At 40.3% G+C, this 23,014-nt stretch overlaps 1 protein-coding gene across 2 annotated transcripts in view; it reads right to left on the bottom strand.

The window, feature by feature from the left end:
* Positions 1–16,014, bottom strand: part of peli1b (pellino E3 ubiquitin protein ligase 1b) — a 32,391-nt gene extending 16,377 nt beyond the window's left edge. The window contains exon 1 of one of the 2 annotated variants that reach the window (XM_026355584.1): positions 15,672–16,014. The gene's annotated coding sequence lies outside the window, so the exon portion shown is untranslated. Of the gene's footprint in view, positions 1–7,461; positions 7,571–15,671 lie in introns of those variants that run through there. The other variant, XM_026355585.1, reaches the window with a different exon arrangement.
* Between the last annotated feature and the right edge of the window lie 7,000 nt (positions 16,015–23,014).

Here is a 23,014-nt window from a genome sequence, read left to right as displayed (position 1 = left end):
GGCTGCCAACACAACATAACACAACACAACACATGATAAACAAATGTGCGGGCACACAGGCACGAGAAAACATATGTACATGTCTTCATGTTAACTCGGAAGCAGGGTGACAGCTGCACTTCTCCTTTTGAATGCATCCCCAGCTGAGCTGCATTGCTACACGTCAAACTGTCCTATTTAACATATATCAGAGAGCGACACATTGCCATGCATCAAAGCACTGTGAGTTAGCAGAGTTCTCTGCACGGTTCGAGTCCTGCAACGGTTTTGTGTTGAGTTAGTGAGTAATGCTCGAAAAGGCTAGTGTTATGTTATGTCAAAGGGTGACACACTTTCAGGATCATAAGGCACGGTTCTGTGGAAACAAACAACTTAACTAGAGGCAATGTTTCCAAGTTGGAACCAAAAATAGGTCAGAAAACACAAAAGCTTGAGCTATGCTTCTGCACCGAATCTACGTAGAGCCCACGCGTGAACATTTATACTTGTGCGCTGGTCAATCTGTGTTGCTCTGAAATTACACCATCAAAGCAGGATTTGGTGAGATGTCACACATGTTACACATGACAGTCAGACGCCATGGATGATGTCAGGGAATGGCAGAAAGCTACTGCTGCTAACAAGATGATCTAGAAAAACAAGTCACTAATAGACATTTGTACAATTATTATCTCTCAATATGTCGGTGAAGATTCTCAGTCCTCCAGGTGAAGTGATCTGGAAGTTGAGTCATGGCAGTTGGACTTACAATGTAAAACATTCATCTGTGTTAAGCCCCATGGTACATTTTGGAATTTTTCTATTCGGCGCATATTTCTATAATTATACCAAAAAAGTAAAGAAATGACGTCACACACAAAGAAGATAGTGTCTGTTCATCTATCATCATCACATGACGTGAAGCACAAGGAAACTAATTTTGTTAGAAACAAACCCGGGCGTGGAAAAAGTGGAGCATATCATAAACTTTGGAGAGGAAAATAGTCAGAAATGTCAACAAGAATCCCCAGATCTATGCCAAGATGACTGTTGCTGAACTGGCCTCTTTTGGACTTGACATTAGAAGGGAGATTGTTTTGTGGACAGGCCTTCAACCCTTCCCACAGTTAAACATGGTGGTGAGAGCATGATGCTGTGGGGCTGATTTGCTTCTGCAGGCACAGTGAACTTTGTTTGGGTGCACAGAGTCTGCTGGTCTAGCTGCTGGACTACCAGTGGGACAGCATGCATCCAAATAGGTGCAACTTGATGTATTGAATGTTATTGTGTTTCTAGTGTGGCAGCAGGAGCCTCTCCCTAATCAGAGCCAGACTCTAGACTGCAAACACTTCACTCTTGTGACTGAAAATGAATCATGTGTGTGAATAATGTATTTGGTTGCACTGATGGCTGGCACCCAGGTTGCCAAAATAGATGGATTTTCTTGTCTGACAGTATCGAGTGTTCACGTTGTTCCAATAACTCTAACAGAGTGATGGGTCTTCTCTTTTGCATTGTATCACTTTCCGGAGCAGCATTGTTCTATTTTAACCTTCCTGCCGCGTTTATTATGGACATATTAAGAAAGATTACTCAATTGTTACCTTATTTATTGCATTGACCAAGAAAGAGAAACAGTCAACTCAATGCAGCATGCTAATACTTAAAGGGAGGATTATATCACACTAATACTATGGGGAAAAGTCCCACTTGTGTGGTTAGCGTATTGTATATAAAGAACAGAACTTTACATAAATGCAAATGTAGTCAGTCTCTTCTTTGGGAATGACATAATTAGTGTATTCAGTACAATATAGCAGAAAAACAACCAAATTATTAGCATACACAAGCAAAATACATAACTCTTAAAAGGTTTAAAATGCATTTCCATCACAGTTTTTTATCAAAACCTTTAACATTTGGGTAAAAAATAAGATCTGCAGTATTTTGAAGGCTATACCTGCTATTTTAATAGACCCAAAGTGAAAACAGATAGTGTCATCGAAAAGCAGAAAACCTGCACATCAGAGACCAGATATGGACACAACAAAATAGAAAACCAGACCTGGTGTAACATCATCATTACAGGAAAGTAGTAATGATATCCTCCTGATAAAGTGGGTCACCTGATCAATAAATAATAACAGATGCCTGGAATAGACTTGGAGAGGATGACACGTTTCTGGCTTTCTGGACATGTGGAGCTGAAGCACACCTGCTGCTATTCGAACCAACCCTAAGACAACATGACTGACTGTATCTTTTGTTTGCTTGAGATGTGTGAGTATACCAGTAGAGTAATCATACTTATAGAGTGATTCTTTTGTCTGTGTTCTCAGCCAAGACTAACAAATAACTTCATGAAAACAAACCCATCTTGCTGGGTGTTCTAGTATTTATTTTCCTGAAAGGTAGGGCATATTCACATGTCTCCAGAACGCGTTCAGAAACCTGTGGGTTAGGTATTCTCTTGTTCTGTTTTTTGTTATGACGCTCAAAGACCTACTGATATTCTGCTTGCAGGGCTAAAACTATGCATCAGTAGGTATAGTTGTAGGCTGAATGTGTTGTGTTGGCTGTACGCTCATGCAATCACTTGTGGTTGTTGTGATCTTTGACAAATCCACCATCAAGAAGGTCATCAGATACCTAATCATCCCAGTATTGCTGCCTCTTACCACATCATCAAACACTCATACCTATGCTCATACCTTTCATGTCCCTTATGAGCGGTTTGCAAGCGAGAGACTTTGGGCTCCCCTGGTGCTCCACGCTGAGCAGCAGAATCACACGTGGTCTTCAAACGCTTACAGCAACAATTTTACAAAAACAGAAGGCCTCTGCCTTTTCCTCCTCTTCAGGCTTTTCATGTTTCCATCTGCATTTGTGACAAATAGTTTGTCGGTGCTGATAGATGAGCTGTGCTTTAACTTCTTGGTGCTATGTGTACACAAAACTACAAATTATTTCATGTCACAGGTCACTTTACAAACACATGCTCCAGTGTAGGTAACAATCCTGCCAAAGTGCCGAAGCGTAGCCTGCAGAGTAATGTCTGCAGACGTCATTGGACAGAGCAGCACTTTAAATTGGCTCCTGTCATTTTACTGATGCAGTGAGGTGCTACCTCGGAGATTATGTGGAATTTGCAAACTAGGGCCAGCAAACTGACAACAGCATGGTGTTGGAAGTCATAGGACACATTATTCATGTCATACTTATCTGCTCAGATGATGTGTGCTTGCTCAAGATTTTGTTTTGCTTTTGTTATTAAGCTAACTTTAGCTGTATTTCTATCAAGAGACATGCAAGATAACAGCATCTCAGTCTCAAAATGACTCAAACTGCAAAAACAACTATAATGAAAACCGCAGATAAGGTGATTAAGAGCAGCACAACTGGTCTCTGTTCGCTGATGCTGAATGGTTAGTATACTCTTGGAACAGGGATGAAGTTCGGGGTTATGTTAATATGCAATTTGTAATTTTAATATTTATTAAATCCACTAATTGAAACTGCAGTCGTAACAATAAAACCCGAACCTACATGATATGGCAAAAACTAACAAAGACAAAAGGAAATAATGATGGGTGTTGCTGCTAACATTTGCAGACATGGACTTAAATTACAGTCAAGAAACAGGGCTAAAATCATGTGGGTGACTGTGGGTGGGCGGAGGAGTAACACGATGAAGAAAGAAAAGATTTGATTATCTATAAAGAAATTTTTAAAAATTGCGATAAGATAAACCAGGGACTACAAGTGAAACTAAAATGAAACTAAAATTCATCGATCAAGAAACATGACATTCTTTCGCTACTTCTGAGAAAGTGGGTGTTAGCCTACTTTTCAGATGCTGTAATGGTAAAGATAGAGGTTTATGATAATGTCAGCTACACGCCGGCTCCACCCACATGTGCACACTATGACACACAGGTCAGGTTTCTATTACTAGATGCTAACCCAAGTCTGATTGCAAAAAAAAAGTTATTATATTACTGTGTAGTAAAGAGGTCAACCCTAGGGGTTTCCCTGTAAAAATAATAATAATGATAATGTCATGGCAAAGTGTACAGGAAACACGCAGATGAAACAAAACTAAATCACTGAGACACATTCTCAGGATCTTCTCGCTGCAGGCACAGTTACTTTAATACAGATAAGAACCTTTACCCATTTTACTTTCTTAATTTCTATTCTTGGATAGGTAGGTTCAGCTGTTCTACAAACCAGCCTGGCCTCGTCTCTTCTAACAAAAACTTTCTTTGTCAAATTCCCACTCCAAGAGGAACTCCAACCCACTTAACCTGTGTCCTGTTTGGAAAGCAGGGTAAGTCATAGAAGTCAGAGAAGGAAGAGAAATATCCATGTGTATAAAGTCATGGCCTTCAAGGAAAAGAGGTCTTGGGAGGAATAACTGCACACAATGCCTCAAATCAAAAGCCTTAACTTCCTGAGACAAACACCAGCTGCTTGGTGGGAGCCAGCGAGTCTTAGGCCTGTAAGCCAGCTCACAGACACACACCACATGTTTCCTCAGCTAAAAATGATAAAACAATATCTTCTGCCAGATTATAAATTCTCATTCAGAAAAGGAGTTTTCCCAGCCAGTCAACCAGTGCAGAATGTGCCAGCATTGTCAATGGGACCAATTATTGACTCTGAATAGAGCAGACATGATGTTTGTCTATGAATAACTCCACAGAACCTGTTAGCTATTATTTGACTAAAAAGTTTTATATGCTGCAACTTGTTAAAGCTTTCTGATGTACATACTGATAACAGGTTTTATCTTTTCATGTCAAAGTGCTGTTAGGAAAGACACTCATATAATGTGATTAAAATCAAATGTAACATTAGTTTGATGCAAGTGGCAGGGTAAAATAAACAGCATAAAAAGCCTAATTTGCTTGGATGAAGGAAGCAACATGACATGAAAGGCGTCCTACAGCTTCTTGGAATGTCTTTCACAGTTTTTCCAAATGATGACTAAAATGGAGCACGATGCAGCGCAGCATGCAGGAGGTTTTACTGCTGTAGGAAACGGGAAGACTGCGGGGTGTGACCATAAACCTCATCTTGTAAGTCGTCCTTGTCTAAAAAACCAGTTTCACAGCACTTGCTAACAAGTCAAAGCATCTGTTAACCCAACAGATTATGGCTAATTATTTTGGATATTTCAGATTGTGAGCGTGGGAGGCCATGTGTGTGGATTTTAATCTACTGTGAGGGTTTGTGATGCAAGTGCATTTGTGCGTGCATATGTGAGCATTTGTGTGGTCACAAGCTCGTTTCCAGACGCCCCGCTTCTGGTCTCCACTGTGTAGAGTTGCATGGTTAGATCAGTGGAGAGGGATTGGTTTGCACACTGCGAAGATTAGACGCTCGATGACTCGGAAACTGATCTGTGGGGATGAGGGCGAGCTGGCAAACCTGACGCCAGATTCTTTTTTTTTCTCTTTTCTGTCTCCTCCTTGGTCAAATTTGTCCGATCGATGAATATGAACAGATGGCTTTGGCACTGCAGAGCACGAAGGAGGAGGAGAACGCTTTCCCAGTTGAGAGGAAAGTGTCCTTTTTCCACTGTTTTTTAGAAAATGTATTTAAATATGTAAGAATACATGCATTTGTCCTAAAGAGAAGTGTCAAAGAAACCTATAGTCATAAAAAAAACGTGCTGATGACCTACTTTCTCACAAAAAATGAGAATTAAACAAGCTGAAATTAAGCTTTCAAAGTGAAAATAAGAATTAAAACTTAATAAAGTGAAAAATAAACAAACTCACTCTGTTTTGAAGTCTTGTATGTACAATATGCAGCTCCCAATAAGTAAAACACATCCTGTGCTGCCCAAAAAACATCTTTGTGGATTTAGCTGCTTTAGCTGTTGTGGTTTGTATCTGTCAGTACCATTATCTAACATTAAAAGTCTTGAAAGAAACAGGAGAGGCAGCAACAAGAAAGCAGAACTATGAAAATGTGCAGGCAGCATGCTTTATAAAAAGATAATGTAACGTTATCAAGTGCTGTGGAAGGAATATTAACGTTTGATTTTTTAACATCTCACTGCGGTCGTGCTACCGTTCTGTTCTTTTGCTGGGATCCGATCCAGTACTTAAGTTCAATATTTATATTTTCCTACATAAAACAGCTACACAGTGTACTCCAAGCCTAAAGTGGGCCTACATTTAAACTAGTACAGCCAACAAATTTAAAAAATATATATTTGACATCTACTCCACTTTAGGTAAATATAGTTCAACGCCGTTTTGAGTAGCAGCACTTCAGAATCACGGTGCACCTGTGAAATGTTGCTGAAATATAGGAAAAGTGATTTAAACTAAAATAAACCAAACCAAACAGAACACAGAGATCTTTTAGAGGACTGTTGGTTACCCGCCAGGCTGACTGAACGACAACACACACTGTGAGGAAAAATCTGAAATCTGCCAGCGTTTCACAAATGGCTAATGTTAATTTTCCAGCCATCTCACACTCTCTTTCAGTGGTGTGAATTAGATTTCAGAAGTAAAGCTCCAACACCTGCTTCATGTGGATTTTGTTTTTATACTTGATGTAAAGATTTTAATGTGCTGCGTTTTTATTTGTGCTCTGCAACTAGCCCTCGATAAACCTCTCAGTAGCTGGCGACTGTTTTCCTGACGCCGGTGGGAAATGATCAGACTCATTTCCATTTGCACACCAGATCTCACAAAAAAAAACTCCCATGTTCTGTCTCTAAATAAACCCACAATGGGTACTGGTGCACACGAACCATTTCCATCCAGAGGAAACTATAAAACCAGCGGAGGACCTTATAAGAGGGAAAATCAATGCTGATGCTATGTTACAGAAAATTAATGTAGCGTGAATTACATCTCTGAAGCACAGCTGGGTGTACACTGACAGATAAGAATGAATTATCAATACAAACTGGAGTGTAAATTCCTGGCATGTGTTAGTGAGCGGGGGCTCAGAATAAAATAAAATGGATCTTTCTTTTTGGTAATTTACAGATCAATGTGAAGCTTTCTGGATGAATCTCATAGGAGCATAGAAACTGTTTTGTCTGACCGTAGACATGCCTGCCTCCAAAGTGATTTACGGAGTCAGCGTGTCGATACACACAGGAAGTCCCAAATCCCTGAACACTCACAGACAAGCGCACACTTCTCATGTTCAGTGGTCCCAGGAGGTGATCTCCTGTGTGTCTGTGTCTGTAGCTCAATATTTACACCAACATGGATGGAAACATACAGTGCTGTGTGCCAGAATCACACAAGCTTAATGTGAATATGAATTGTGAATCTGTGATTACAGACAAAGCAGTACAGTGGTAGAGCAGTAACAGGCTAATTTAAAGGGCCACTGTCTTGTGATTTAGTTTGTCTAAATCATAGAAACTGCAGGACTGTTACTCACGCTGGATTAGAGAGTCCCATAAATGACATAAACATAGATGTGAATAAACAGTGAACTTACTGTTTGGTGAATGTGCTGCTTACCCAGGATGCTGCACACATGCTCTCTAACACAGGGAATAAAAAATTAATTAGCTTCAGCCCATCTGCCATTTTCTTTTCGTGTGTGGTTAGGTTAAATTTCCTCCCTTATTACGGAAACACATTACAAGACATCCACACTCTTGTGGTGTCTGGGCTCTCTGCAGTAACCATTAGCCTGCACCAGTTAGGTTATAAACTGGCACACAAACCAGACCACTTCCCCATGTGCTGTTACCAATGCAGTGAGTCTACACACACACACACTACACACACACACACACACACACACACACACACACACACACACACACTCAAATGGACAATATTTAGCCATGGAGAGCTGCTTTTAAGGGGATCTTCCGTAGCTGTGAGCATGACAGAAAAAAGGAACACTCAGTAACACGACTGATTAGAATAATCCACTTGGGCCGGGTGCCAAGCACTTGACCGGAGGAAGCGTTGCCACAACAATACTCTCATTGACCGGCTATAAACGGCAAGGCATGAAATATGGGGAGCGGGTCAGGAAAAGGACTTGAACATTAGGAACGAGGTGAGGAATGTAAACCTGAGCTGTGCTGCTGAAAGCACATTGTGAAGATCTCATATTGCCCTCATATTTAATACAGCCAGTGCATGAGGACACATGTTGAAATGTCTTGTAAACATTCCAGGCTGCCGAAAAGGCAACACACATCACACCCCCCTCTCAGCCCAATCTCAACCATGAACATCACATCTTAACCAGGGCACCAATCCCCTTAAGAAAAATACACATTTTTAACTTCAAAAGTATGCTAAGTACACCCCGGACCAGATTTTTCCTAGTGCACGACAGCACCGTTCACACCTTAGCCCTCCACTCCTAAAATAGGGGACTGGAGTCGGACCCTTCGGCGCCAAATTCCTGCTGAGAATTAAATTAACCCATCCAAACAAACTACTGGTTGCTCTGGAGGCTCCAAGAAACTAAGTCAGCACCACTCCCACCAAAACAGGGTCTTCCATTTGAGCCCGAGGCACTGGATGGCTGGACTCGTGTCTGGGGTCAGTCTGTCTGGAGGCTCAGTGGACTAGAATACACAGCAGGAAGTCATTGAACTGTGAAAAGAGGTGCACTGGGTCCCAAACAATGTGTCACAACATCCCAATGTTTCCTTTTCCCTGCTGTATGCTTTATAGTCTAATAAAAGCAGCAAAGGAATAATTTAACTTCCTATTTTTACTGTGTTTTCTATGAATAAATTAGAAATTATCTGATTTTTACATGAAGCCACTAATTTGTCGTGATTTGTCTTCTCTTACATAATGATGCTTGATTTGTTCTCATTTACATAAATACTGTACAAGGCTTCTCTGTACCCAATGTTGCAACTAACTCCACTTTCAAGTGTATGGATTAGTGGAACATTATCAAAGGATAAACATATATATACTAAATAATACACAAATAATATTATATAATAATATTTTTTAGTAACAAAACACCGAAATATTTACCCAAGACCAAGAAAATAAGCTAAGATTCATATTTGAGAGGCTGCAAGCAGTTAATTATCAACATTTGTGTGTTAAAAAGCATTCAAGCCATTTTGTGATTTGTTCATTTTGTAAAAAACACCTTTCCATGGTAGGGTTCGGTGTCTGTGCAGAACCAGAGCAGCCTACTGGTTTTCCTGTAAGCTGCACTGGGAGGAGGCTAACTGATGACAGAAGTAATGGGAAGGAATAGGAGGGTAAGTGTTCAAATTACAGTCTCATCAATGTTTCAATGGGAAAAACAAAGCCCAGTGCATGGACACAGACAACAAACAGCCCTGTTGGTGGATGTGCAACAAGAAACAACCCTAAGCAAGGTCTTGGATGCACAAAAATACATACACAGATGCAGATCTAGTATATAAGTGCACAAGGGCCTGTGTGACACACGTCATCAGTCCCTGATGTACAGTTATAGGAACATGCAGTCAAACTCATACCAAGTGCTTCAATCACCATCGTATACAAAGCATGTTACTTTTCTAGAAGCATGAGTGTAGAATAATAGAAAGAATAATTCATCTGCATTGAGTGCAGTTGAATGTTGTTAATTGGGAATTTATGAATCTATACATTTGTTTTGCACACAGGATTCTCTGTCTTAACCACTCTGCTTTCTGCTAGTTCTCATGTCTCATATGTGTTATTTTCACATCATATTCAGGTCATACCAGTATGTCGCTCTGGTGCGAACACTGTTAAACTGCTTTGTATGTGCAGATTGTAGTGAAAAGTGAGCTGCATGCATACAAGAATAACAACAATCACATGATTTGAGTGTCAGTCAAATCATAATTTCCTCAAAAACAGCATGGCCATGATATGTTCCTTCCAGTTTGGCTTGCAAAGAGGCTTCTCCATAAATGTCCAACACTTCCTCATCTTTCCACTGGCAACAATCATTGTTGTTGTCCTCTTCCATGTTTATCTTTTCACCAGGCTACGAGGTGCAGACACTGAATGATACAGACACGACTGGAGACGAGACTGGAGAGAATATAAAACTCAAGTGGCCCACGCGTTGCTCAAATCAATGTCAATCAACTGAAAGCTCTTTATCCAGCTTGTGTCACTGAATCAGCACCCATGTAGAGTGGATTGATTTTAGAAAACAAAATCCTTTGAATTTGGGCAAACTGAAATGTTGAATGTGTTTCAGATGCCAAATGATGTATAAAACATAAAACCTCTGTTCCCAAATACCCTGAAACTAAACATCATGATTTCACTACCTACACTAGAGAAACATCAGGGAAAAATAATGTCTGTCTTCCTGTTTGGGACCTCGTGTTAGTGAAGGTTTAATTTCTCTGGGGAGGTAAGAGGAACAGACTTTGCAGGCCTAATTGTCCAGCACCTGGTCATAGTTTGTAATCATTAGCCTCTCGGCCAGCCAAACGAGACAAGCTAGTGCTTAGTGCTGCTAGCGTTTGCAGGCGACTTTGGGTTTTGGCAGAGCTTCCATTTCAGACTTCTGGCTAGATCTCCAAAATGTTTAAAATTAAACAGACTTGACATTTCTGGAGATAAGTGGAACTCAAAGTTTATCTTTGGCATAAACAACTGTTTTCCTTATTATGTAATAAATCACTTTTAAGAAATACAAATTTAACTTTCTGCAGTTGCTATCTTGAGCACACAGGCCTGCAAATCCCTTTTATTTAATTAATTTTTAGCAATCACTGCCCAGTTTAGAGAAACAGCAGTTCTCCCGGAGGAAGCCGTCGCCTCAACAAGTTGTACATTCAACCATTTGTGGGTGAAGACAGACGCACAATTGAGACAGGAAGGTTGGAAAGTGAAGCAGGAAATGGCAATCATGCATGATCAGAGGGGAGTGGATAATTACAGGTCTGACTGTGCATATGATTGTGTGTGTGTGTGAGAAGGTGCCAAATTATAACAGTAGTTTCAGCTGCAGTCGGCTGTACGAACAAACAACACAGCAAAGGCAACCACAGAGGTGTTATGTACAAACACATGCATACACACACTCAAACATTTCATTCACATTTTATGTAGAAACTCAGCTGGGCTTTCAGTTTCTGCTCCTTTGAGAGGATTCTGATGATAAGGGAACTAACTTAAGGTCCTTACAGTAACAGGTTGTGGTTTGAGTCTCGAGGCGACGTGTCAAACAAACCAACGGACACGCCCAAAACAGAGAGGTGAAGAAAGTAGATTGCCTTTCTTCAGCTGCCAAACAGCCACCACACAGTTGGAACGTGACAGCATCTATCACTTGATACTGTCACAGTTAATCTAAAGAATTACTTCTTCATAAATGTGATAGCATGTGTCTACATCTACAAATGTGAGACTGCTCTACCAGTCACAACAACAGCTACCGCGCCCCCCCCCCCCCCCCCCCCACAAAAAAAAGTGGTCAAGATAATGGATAATTGAAATCACAGTAGCTAATTAAGTAATGTGTGTTGTGTACATAAATAGCAGTGCCATGCTGTGGCTGAGAGGAGAGAAGTGAAGCCCTGAGTGTTGCACAATGATCAGCAGCAATTCTTGAGTAACAAACACCCTAAAAGCTTTAGAGGTTAAATTGAGATACTGGTGACTGCAATGTAAAAAGAAGCAGTACTAATATCAGTGTGTAACTGATTAAAGCACTTCACATGTTTAGATGTTTCTCCAATATGCAGTAACACCAGTCCCAGATTCAGTCTGCAGCACAGCAACAAGCCCAAACATAAAGCGTGATTTATGAGAAGGTAAGAAGAAGAAGAACAAGCAGTTCTGCAACAGATGGTTTGGCCCCCAATAGAGCCTGGATCTCCACATCATGCAGTCAGGCTGGGATTACATAAAGAGACACTTTAGACGTTAAAACAGCCTAAAACCACAGATGAACTGCAGAAGCTTCTCTAAGGCGCTTGAAACAACCTACCTGCCACTAAGTAAGTACCTCGAAAGCCTGTGTGCAGTGAGATTTGGTACAGTTTCAAAGTTAAGGAAGTGAAAGTATCCTCACTTTACCTTTGGTGCTTAAAACCTTTTCACATTTTTGTATGTGCTACAATCCAGTAACAGACAGAAACAATAACAAACATTTTCCCAGAACTCCACCAGCATTTAAAAAAGAACCTATTCATAAATTCAAGTGGCTTTCCATAAGTCATAAAGTTGCCAAATAGGATTGTGGACTCTTCAACAGCTTTTTTAAATGCGCTGAACAGGCTCACTATGTTTGATTTCCCCCCTCCTTCCTTACTTTTCTGGCTCAGGTACTGACAGCAGGGGAGAAACCTTGGTGTTACTTGCAGTGACTAAGAAACCAAAGGAGGAATCTCTCTCAGTTACTGGGTAACTGTGAAAAATAAATAAAAAGAGAGGCAACGAGGGAAATGTATTTTTATAGAACAAAATGGCTGACCACACTCGCCCCTGTGCAGAAATAGAATATTAAAATACATGCTTTAATAAATAATAAACAGTTTCCTCCGAAAAGCAAGATTAAGACAGGTGGTGTGATGGAGGACGTAAGAAAGACAAAGCGATGCCTGTCATTGTACAAGCTGTATTCAGGTACTGTGCATTTTCCGTGCCTGTATGCCTGGTATATTACATTATCCTTAACATTATAATAATTAATATTTAATGTGACTTGCAATGAACACATTTGCCCAGGACCTTGAATTAACATAATGGATATGTTAATGTGGATGTGCAGTGACCAACAGACAACATCTTAAAGGCACTAATAGCAGCAGATTTGATTGGTGCTGGACAACAATTAGCAACACTTTTGATAACAAGTGATTGTTTTTATTATGTATTATTTCCTGTTTTGGCTTCTCAGATGGATACGAAAACAGAAACTGATACTTTGTCAGAAATGATAGATACTCTTGGACAGGTAGTCAGACAAAACAAGACATCTGAAGATGTCACAGTGGTTTGTGAGAAACTGTAACACACATTTGCACAATTTTCTGGCATTTTGGATTTGATTAGTCAAAAACATAACTGTCAGACTAATCAACTATAAAAATAATCACTAGTTGCAGCCTTACACTAGATAAATAAATCCACACGCATCCCAAGGACATGAGGAAAAAAGAGAGAGACTGGAGAAAGATCTCTGAGTTTGGCTGAGTCGTTACACAAACACACATGGTGGTGTGTATGTTGCTAGTCCACGAGAAACTGACTGATAATAATGCTGACAAGAGGGAGAATATGACAGAGTCTAAGAGAACTGTACAAAGCACAAGCTGCCTCGAGCAACACTATGGAAAAACGCTAGTGGTTTAGTGTCTCCCCCCTCTTTTCTTTGCTACCTCACAGAAACAAGGCCATAAAAACGTGCCCACTGTCTGACCCACTTTCCATGACAGACATAATCTCCCTTCACCAACTTCAGCCTGTTTATCAGTCCAGCAAAGAGCAACCCGGACCGGGAGGAAGGTGCCAGGCTTCTCACACGCAGCAGGGAGAAAGCTGCTGCTCAGCTGTGCTGATGATTACACCCACGACTCCCTGCAGAGCTCACTGGCCTTCCCTGATGAAACGACACACCACAAGAAGATAAACGCAAACACTTCCCAAAACAAATGTCTTCTCTCATAATGAGCATGCTATAGACGTCATTAAGGTTTGAAAAGGTGCGAACATGGCATGATGTTGATTTTGTAGCTTCAATCTGAAACGTGCTCACTCAGCATCAAGATGTTAACCACCCACTGCTGGCATGATTGGCACAGAGTTCATGTATTTCCACCAGGCAAATATATAAAAGTAGGTTTCCACACAGTTTGCACTTGCTTATTCTGACTGTGTTTATTCCATTTGTCTGTTAACCTTCAATAATGTTCTCATTCACTCCCCCATGACACATTATGTTGATTAAATCACTACTATCAGAATAACAAAGTCTGGACACATCGTTTAGACTACATTCAAACAACACAGTCTGGGAAAATTTATAAAAATCTAGAGTATACTCTCTTTGAGCAGTGAACCAAATTAAGACAAATGTTTTGTTAAACTTTCTTGAATGAGCAAATCCAAGTTGCTAAACATCTTCCATTTGTGCTAAAACAACAAAATCTGGCAAACACATGTGCTTCAAAAGTCATAAATACTCTCAGATGCTGCTACTTTTTTGCTGTATTGCAATCACTGCTGCATAGATTTAGTTTTTTTGTTTTTAGATCCAGAAATGAGACAAACTTATTGAAAATATCAACGTAAATCCAATATTCAAAGTCATTTTTATTGGACTGTCATTGTGTAATCCTGTTATAGCTTTTTAAAACAGTTTCATGGTCCTACTGTATCAGAAATCCTACCAAGAGAAAGAAGCATGACCAATCTTTGACTGAAATATAAACATTTAGGATAATTGATAAAATGTGGGTTATGAGGTGAGTAATCCGCCCAGGCTGAGTCTGGGAGGCCTCTCTCTGTGTCCCCACATACCGGGTTACTAAGGATACAGCCAGCACAGAGCCTCCATTAAGACATCAGAGCTCTCTCTGCGCTCTCGTCTGACACCATCGGATCTTGTTTCCTCCCTGACATCGAGACTCTTGCTGGAGAACACACTCACGCACTCAGTCCTGCAGACAACACACCCAATGCAAATGTGCAAACATACTCCCTCCCCTATTAGAGGGCAAACACCGTGCCCCAAGCGCTTCACACTACAAGTTATCACCATTTATAGGACGGTGAGAATGCAGACCTTAAATAGTCATCATAATAGTTCCTTAACAGAGATGTACTGGTATAGCAGGTATCAGTGTCTTGTATAGTCGTCTACACTAGTTACTGTTGGATCTGATAAGGACCCAAAGTATTCACTGTAGTCCACCACACAAATTATGACTGCAGGTAATTGCAAATTTACAGCAGTAGTAACATGAGTACTTTTTACTCATAACACATTTACACGTAATAAATCAGTTCTGCTGAGTTTGTAAATAGATAAATTCACCGTCCAGCATTTCCAGAAACCCTCATGTTTCCTGATTAGTCATCACAGTGACAGCATATCTGACTTCACCCTGTCATTTCCAACATGGGAAAGGGAAGTCAGCGGGATCTCTGTCAGCAACAAAACTTCAATCGCATTGACACAGTTTTCAAGTTCAGAGTGGAGAAGACAGAAAGTGGAAGGGAAAAGGAAATCAAAAAGAAGAAGGAGGTGAGAGACACAGACACAGCATGAGACGGGAGAAAGTGAAAGTCATTAACTACCAAACAAGCTTCATGACAATTCGTGCATTTGCTTAATTCCTAATCAGGCAGTATTCCCTTTCTCACCCCCACATCACCACCTCCCCCGTGACAGGTCCGCATGCAGACTACAGTACCTGCACAACAGAGGCTTTATCTTTATACAGATTCAGATTTCCACTAAGATAAAATAAAGACCGAGCCAAGACAGGTGTATGTAGGTGTCTGTGTGTGTGTGTGTGTGTGTGTTGCAGGACACAGGACAGTGATCAGTACTTTTGCAGCTGCAGCATTCACAGTAATAACACTGTGATTGACTTACATGCAGGGTGCTTACTAAGTGACTAGCGTTAATAAATGAGCTGTCGATACCGGCTGGCTAACGATGAATTAGCCTGATGTTAGTGTTTAACCAACAAAGCAACGTCAGGTGGTTTGTGAACATGCACTCACTGCGATATAAACGATGAAGTCGTTTTATTGTCCTGTGTCTCCGGGGTGGTTGACTGGGATGTGCTGGTTCTTGGCTTTCCCAACTTGCAGAGGCTAGCAAGCTAGCTAACGCTCTTAACCGGCACAAAAAAAAAATGAAGATTTCGTCTTAATTTCTCCCCCTTTTAGGTTGATTTTGAAAGAAAAAATAAAAAGAAATCATAAAAAATCAAAGCCAGTGAGGGCCTGCGGCGTGTCTTCTCCTGTTCCCGGAGTTAGGAGTTACAAACACCGACCGTCAGACGCCGAATCCACGGTGTTTTATTTTAAATGACTCTCCGCGGCTCCGTCCTTTGTTGTGAGCATCTCAACGTAAACACGGAGCTGCCCGAGCACGGCACGACGTAGGCGGAGACGTGCGAGTGACGCAGGGACGTCGCCGCAAAGGATTCTGGACCGTGTAGTTCCACGTCCCCTCAAGGCAAAAATAAAATACAAAGAAACACCACAAATACTACATAAGTGAATAAAAATACAACGAGTAAATAAACAAAGTCAACGTAGAATAATAAGATAGATAAAGTAAAAGTAAAATTATGTCATGAAAAAAAATATTTATGGCAAGGAAAAATAATGAGTTAAAAAGTCAAACAATAATAAGAAGTAAAGTCTCTTTTTTTGCCTTTATTTTACCACCACCACTTTTTTTTAATTTAATATCAGCTTTAACGTGCAATAGACATGCTTACAAGTTATGTACTGTGTTTGTCCTCCTTCAAAAACACATACAGTGTAGTATTAATATATATATATATGTATATATATATATATATATATATATATATATATATATATATATATATGTATATATATATATATATATATGTGTGTATGTATATAGCTGAGGTGTAGTGGTGCAGAAGTATTATGGTGCTTAAAATGTGCTTTAAACTTGTAAGTGTAATAAGACATTGCATTGGTCCAAACATCCACACATAGTCACAGGGTAGGTGATGTAATATCTTCCAACATTTAGCTTTTTTTAAACTGCGGAGTTTACTAAAGCTTGGCAGCAGTATTTAACATGGCATTAACATTTATAATTAGGTCGTCTAAGTGGGTCATAGGAGGAGAAAGGCTTCAGTTAGGGCAACGCTTTCCCCCACTACATAGGCAGACATGGATGACATGACAGCTGGCAGTTGGATAGGTTGAACATTAACTTGGCTACGAGGGTAGGATGAAGGTCAAACCACAGAAATCAGTGTTTTACCAGTAAAAGGTGTAAGTTCATATAAAAGATTTTGTATTGATGAGGAGGAAAATCAGGTTTATGTATATTATGCAGCCTTTAGTGACAAAAACAGGTCCAGGTCCAACTCAAACTGTCAGGTCTGCAGTTTGGTCTGACAGACGACAGCTGTCTCCTGTATACATAGAGTATTTCAAATGTAGAGAAGCAAGAGCGAATGTTATGCACTTGTTAGAAAGTGGCCCCATGCTGCTCCTGCATGGAAAAGGGATTTTTGGAGCTCACAAAATCCAGGAATGTACAGTGCCAATAGTCTCAGCTGGAAAGAAGTGGAGCCCAGGGGAGGCAGTTTAACTAGCACAGGCAGCACCGATACACAGGACATTGTAGGGCAGGTTCAGCAGATTTGGTCTAAGCACATAATAGTCTACGTGTACAGTGTGTGAATTGTGAGGTAGCACAGGAGGGCTGACTGGTTTGTTACCAAGAAGTGGCTCAGGCATCATGCCAGCTGGTTTGTTTGATGGGTTATAAAGATGGGATAGACACTAATGGAGGGTTGTGTTGAGTATGGGCGTGCAGATAAGAAACACACTGTGACACCTTCTACATATTGTGAATTTAGAACAGGATAGGATTAAATAATGCGTTAAAGCTGCACTAGATAATGGTAATAATCTGGTAAAACTGCACCCAGAGCTGGATGAGTCCAAATACACCGAGCACTTGGATGAATCTGTCACTGAAGGCAGTGAGGGGACCGCCACAGCAGCTTAACCTCAGCAGAAACAATGTAGACAGAAGACTGGGTCAATCCCTTGAGCATTTAGTCTTTGCTTGGTGAGGGTAGGAATTAAAAGCAGCTTAAAGCATGTTAGGTCAGGTTAAAGCGTGGTAGGGCTACAGAGTGGTGTCGCTGGTCATGGGGCCCAGAATATTTATGATGCTATGGCCTGATAGCAAGTGTGGGGCCCCAGTGATGGGTGAAAACATAATTTAACCTGAATACTGGTGAGAAGGCCTACTTGTATTTTATTGAAGTATTTATATGTCTTATTGTACAGGTAATAATGTATATTTAACTCCTTTTATGTTAGGTAGAGGCACATTTATCCAACGTACCAGTTGTAAACTAGTTGATAATTAGTTTATGTTCTACTGAGGCTTTTATCTTAATCAACATTTATATTGGGTTTAATATCTTGATATGCAAAGTAGCTAATCACTAAAGCTGTCAGATAAATGTAGTGCGCTGACGGGAATTCATCTTTATGTGAAAGTAAAAGTAAGACTCTAGACTCAGTCTGAGTCTTCTAAAGGTCAAAGCACCAATTCTTAACAAAGCATACGTGCAGAGGTGAGTAAATGCTTTGTTCCAGTCTACCTCAGGCCCTCAGAGTGAAATCAATGATCACATCTGTCAAAAACAAAGTGTTTTGATTTGACGTACAACAGAACTCACTTTGAACACAAAGACCTTCAGTGTCTCCTCTGCTTCACTGGCTCCACATTGAATTTTGATGTGAATCTGTGGGATTCAGGCTGCAGAGACGCTCATGACTCACTCTCCCTCATATGCACTTTTATGCTCGCTTTCATTCGAAACACCTTAGTTGCCACAAGTGAGTACGTTTTCAGGCTGGCTAGACAAACTGGCATGAAAGAGGGCTTGAACAGTTGCTTCTGGCTGTCACCTTTATCTTTACCTGCAGAATTCTCTCTCCTGTTTGTGCATGTGTCATTGTACCAGTGTGAAGGTGTTAGCGTCTCATCTTCTGGGAATTATAGTGATGATTTACGTTGAGTGTTAACACAAAATAGTGCATGTGCAGCACCTGGACAAATCAAAACCAGTACTTGTGCACTTACACAATGTGTGGCTCTAGATCAAACTGCAACAGCAGCAATGTCAACATTACATTGAATTTGTAGACTGGGTATGTAGGGAAGACAAAAGTCAGCAACCACAATGGCTGTTAAATATTGTTGAATCAGTTTAATTCCCAGTGGATAAACTAGTTTGGCAAAGCATGCACAGTGACTAAATAAAAAAGTGAAAGGTTACAGCTGACAGCATATGAAAGAGTAGGGATATTTTCACAAAAACACCGTCAGCTCATTAGCTCAAATAAGAACTATATATAAAAAACTGGCAATGATTAAATGAACCTAAGGTCGTTCGTGTAACTTAGCTCTGGGCACAAAAGAAAGTAACTGAAGTGACCTTCGTTTTCCTCATGCATATAAATACAGTACATGCTGTATTTCTGTATCTATACCCGGTTATAAATACTTTCTTTGAGTGGGCAACAACTCCTTCAATGTGCGAATGAGTGGCAAAATCAGGTGAAGCCAAGAACAGATTAAATGGAACTTCCTTCATGGTAATCACACACATAAAACACAGAGACAGACTTATTTTTATACTGTTGAGATGCTGTAAAACACACACACACACACACACACACACACACACACACACACACACACACACACACACACACACACACACACACACACATTTGCTAATAAAATCTCCACTTGCTGTCGCACTGAAGTGGAGGTTATGTAAGTTGGAGTGTTTTCCAACGAGCTGCACAACCTGAAAGAAGAGTCTGCCTTTTAGACTTTGCCTTAAGAAATATAAGTAAATGTGCGCGTTTGTGTGTGTGTTTGTGTGTACACGCACACACAATCTTTGAACACATTTTGATCTGTGTTTGAACCCTCCTGTTGACGCTGCTATGGTTACAAGACCAACACCTCTCCTGGACGTTTCCAGGGTTGGAAGCAGCAGACACACCTTCCTTTGATTCTGTGGGTGGAGGCGCTGCAGCCAGTTCACTTCACGTCTGATGGATGTTTTGACAAATGCTTTTCTCTCCAAGGGCCAATGAGCAGCACTTACATGTGAAGCATCAGGAAATAATGAAAAACGCAGAGACATACACACACATGGTGCGTGTGGTCCAATTACAACCCCGAGGTGCACCATGGATCCCGCCAGTACTTGTGTTTTCACATTGTGCAACTGCAAGTCTAGAGGATTTTACTGGTTGCAGGTTTTTAACTTGCAATGAAATGTGCACCACCAATGCACCAATGTGCATTAATTCCTACTGTGCTACTATATCAGCTAATAACTGATAGTGATTTTAAATATTTTAATTATTAAATGTTTTTTTCAAAGCACTTGAGAGGAAATACATGTGAAACTGTATTAATATGTGTTTTTAAAGTGGATTTGATAACCTTAGGATGGAGGAAAAGCTGCAAATGATTCAGAATTAGCTTTGAAACATTTCAGTTGCAGCAGCATTTTATCCCAAAACAGCAAAACATGACAGATTTTTTTATTTTAGCATATTTCTCCAAGTGAGCTGCAGAACTGCATCTGAATGTTTTGACAGATTGAACTACAACGTCAGGAGTCTGAACAGTTTTCAAGCTGCTTGATGCTGCTTGTGTGAAAGAATGTGGATCACAGTGGGTCACACTCTCATTTTTTTGGTATCACACTCCTCAGCTAAAGCCACACAAACAGATTTATTTTTGCATTTACTTCACTTGATATATTTCCTTAATATGATCTAAGCATCCTGAATTTCAGCAAAAGCATCTGCTCTGGTCTCATTTGATGCTGACAGTGGACAAACTGCTGGAATTGCACCGAGGGCAGACTGTTCTCAGCGAGCATTTTATCCTTTGTTGTTGTTGTGTGATAAGACCAAAACATAGCAACAGCTGGGCTGCGTTCAGCCGCACAAGGGAGTCAGGACGGCTGCATGGAGAAGTCTTCACTGGTGTGACAGGATTATGTGATAGAAACATGCTGCGCTCATGCTTTGCCAAATATTAAATAACACTACTGTTCCGTGTTTGAGGGGCCGAGCCGAGCGCTGTTGTCATGCTGCCATGGTGACAGTAACCATGCACAGGATAATGTTTACAGAATGTTTAGCATATCACAAAGCAGACACATCGGCTGACTGGACCAGATGAATCAAATATGTGTGTGAGTGTGTGTGTGTGTGTGCTGGAATCACACAGTGCAACAGACTTTAGTACTATTTAGCTGCAACTGCCAATTGCGGATATTATGAATGGATGTACTGTGGAATTAACACTTCCTTAAAATGCTGAATGTTTGACATACAAAGTGTTATAACTACATTAAAAGTTCTGTGAGGGAGTTAGTTTATTATTGCATGTTACAAGATTTGTACATGTGCTGAAGTATAATTCACTCCAGATGTTGTTTTGTATAAACAAAACACGAGGAAACACTCTCTTGGTAACTGCGCTCTTTGTTGCTCGCTGAGAAAGGTGGAGAAGAGATGACCTTTTTCCTGATAAGATTTCCAAATACCAGCACCTGCCTGCACGCATCACACACTAACACATTCAAACACAGGCTACAACTGATACTTGGCAACTGTGAATGCATCTATGTTGTAAACTGGTTATGAGCAGTTTGAGGAGATAAACCTGCCAAGACAAGAGGCAGACAACTGGCAAGATGTTTTTCCATCTCAGCTGCTGGTGTGTTGGCTGTGTGGATAAGAGACTGTTTGAATCCCGGAGGGTTTCATGAGTTAAACTGTGCTTTTGCTAAACAAGACTGGTTGAATGAATTTATTATATATAATTTTCCTTTTAATCATAGCTGCATGATTCAAACTAATGAATGTCTGCCTGTTGGTTGTTTGGTTTGTTCAAGTCTCTAAACTGAAACGTCTAAACAACTGTTTGAAAAAGTTTGCACAGGCTTTCAAATCTAATAATTTAGGTAGTAAATATAATGTTTTCTGCAGCACTTCTCATCTCATGGTGCTGCAGAAACATCAACGGCTGTTTAAGGCACATGATTTGTGCACATCATGATTTATTTGATAAATTCTTTTCAGATTTCTAGAAGTTTTACTCACTTTGAACAGGCTCCTAAAAACAGGAGGATGGAAACACATCTACTGTGTTGACACTTGTAGGTCAAAGAACTATAGTGTATTGTACAAACACTCATGGAGCTCTTAGAATTTGCTCATAAACACATTAGAAAATAAACTACTGTATTCAGCCAAGCTGCAATCATTATCATTCCCAGTTAAATTTAGCCGTGCTAGTTAGAGTTTTCACCAGTGTTTCCTTATTACAATCTAATGCCTCCAGGGCACTCCTGCCTTTTACTGTTGAGTTATGTAATGTCATGTTGTCCATCATTTACCATACAACATTTATCCATCTACATCTACAGGGTCTGTCTCAGCTGACGATCATAACGTGGCAGTGGTTTCAGCTGCAGCTGAGCGGAAACAGAAAAGGAACTTGACAAGGTGTTAATTAAAATCCTGAGACAGGCTTAGTGGATAATGGCAAGGAAAGTAAATGCAGAATTTTTACTTTTTATGTTTATGTGGCCATGAGCAAGGCATTTTGTGCTTAATGGGGATTATCAGGCAGAGAGGAACAAATGCCCTGTGTGTGTGTTTTAATTCTTCTTATCTGGACTCGCATCTGCTAATACACTTCCTTATTCACCACAAGTGTTTTGCTGTCTAATATCTGTTTCATGCACAAAGCACCTTCTAAAGCAGTCACATGGATCATTTGTTAAGAGTTTCGTGATCGTTTCCGAGTTCACTAACTGGTTTTTAGGTTGGATTGCAGCTGTTTGAAGCCAAGTTTAATTTCTGCCACTGCGTAATGTTTTCAAGAAAAAAACAAAAAAAGAACGGAAAATTTTGTAAATATAATTACATGACGTGTTGCACAGTGATCAGAGGTAATGTAAAGCAGATGCTGACAGCAGTAAATTAGGTTTAGTTGGAATTCTTTTTCAATAAAGTTTGGGAAACATCTGGATCAGTTTCATCAATTACTTACAGGGCTCTCCTGCCTTGTTTGAGTCCAATTAGTATAATAATTAAATTGAGAATTTTGTACATTCTGTCTTCATCTTGTCACTTGTACACGTAGTAGGAACATATAGTAGGCTATAGACCTTTGGGTGTCATAGCCTGTAATTACAGAGTCATTTACTGTAATCAGTTGTTGTGTCATCGCTAAGCTCCCCAACCCCGTAAATGGCTGCAGACAGACAACCTGACTCTCA

Source organism: Anabas testudineus, chromosome 15 (assembly GCF_900324465.2).
Source record: "Anabas testudineus chromosome 15, fAnaTes1.2, whole genome shotgun sequence".
NCBI classification, from domain to species: Eukaryota; Metazoa; Chordata; class Actinopteri; order Anabantiformes; family Anabantidae; genus Anabas; species Anabas testudineus.
Note: the sequence above shows the minus strand (reverse complement) of the source record. Positions and strands in the feature narration are given on the sequence as shown.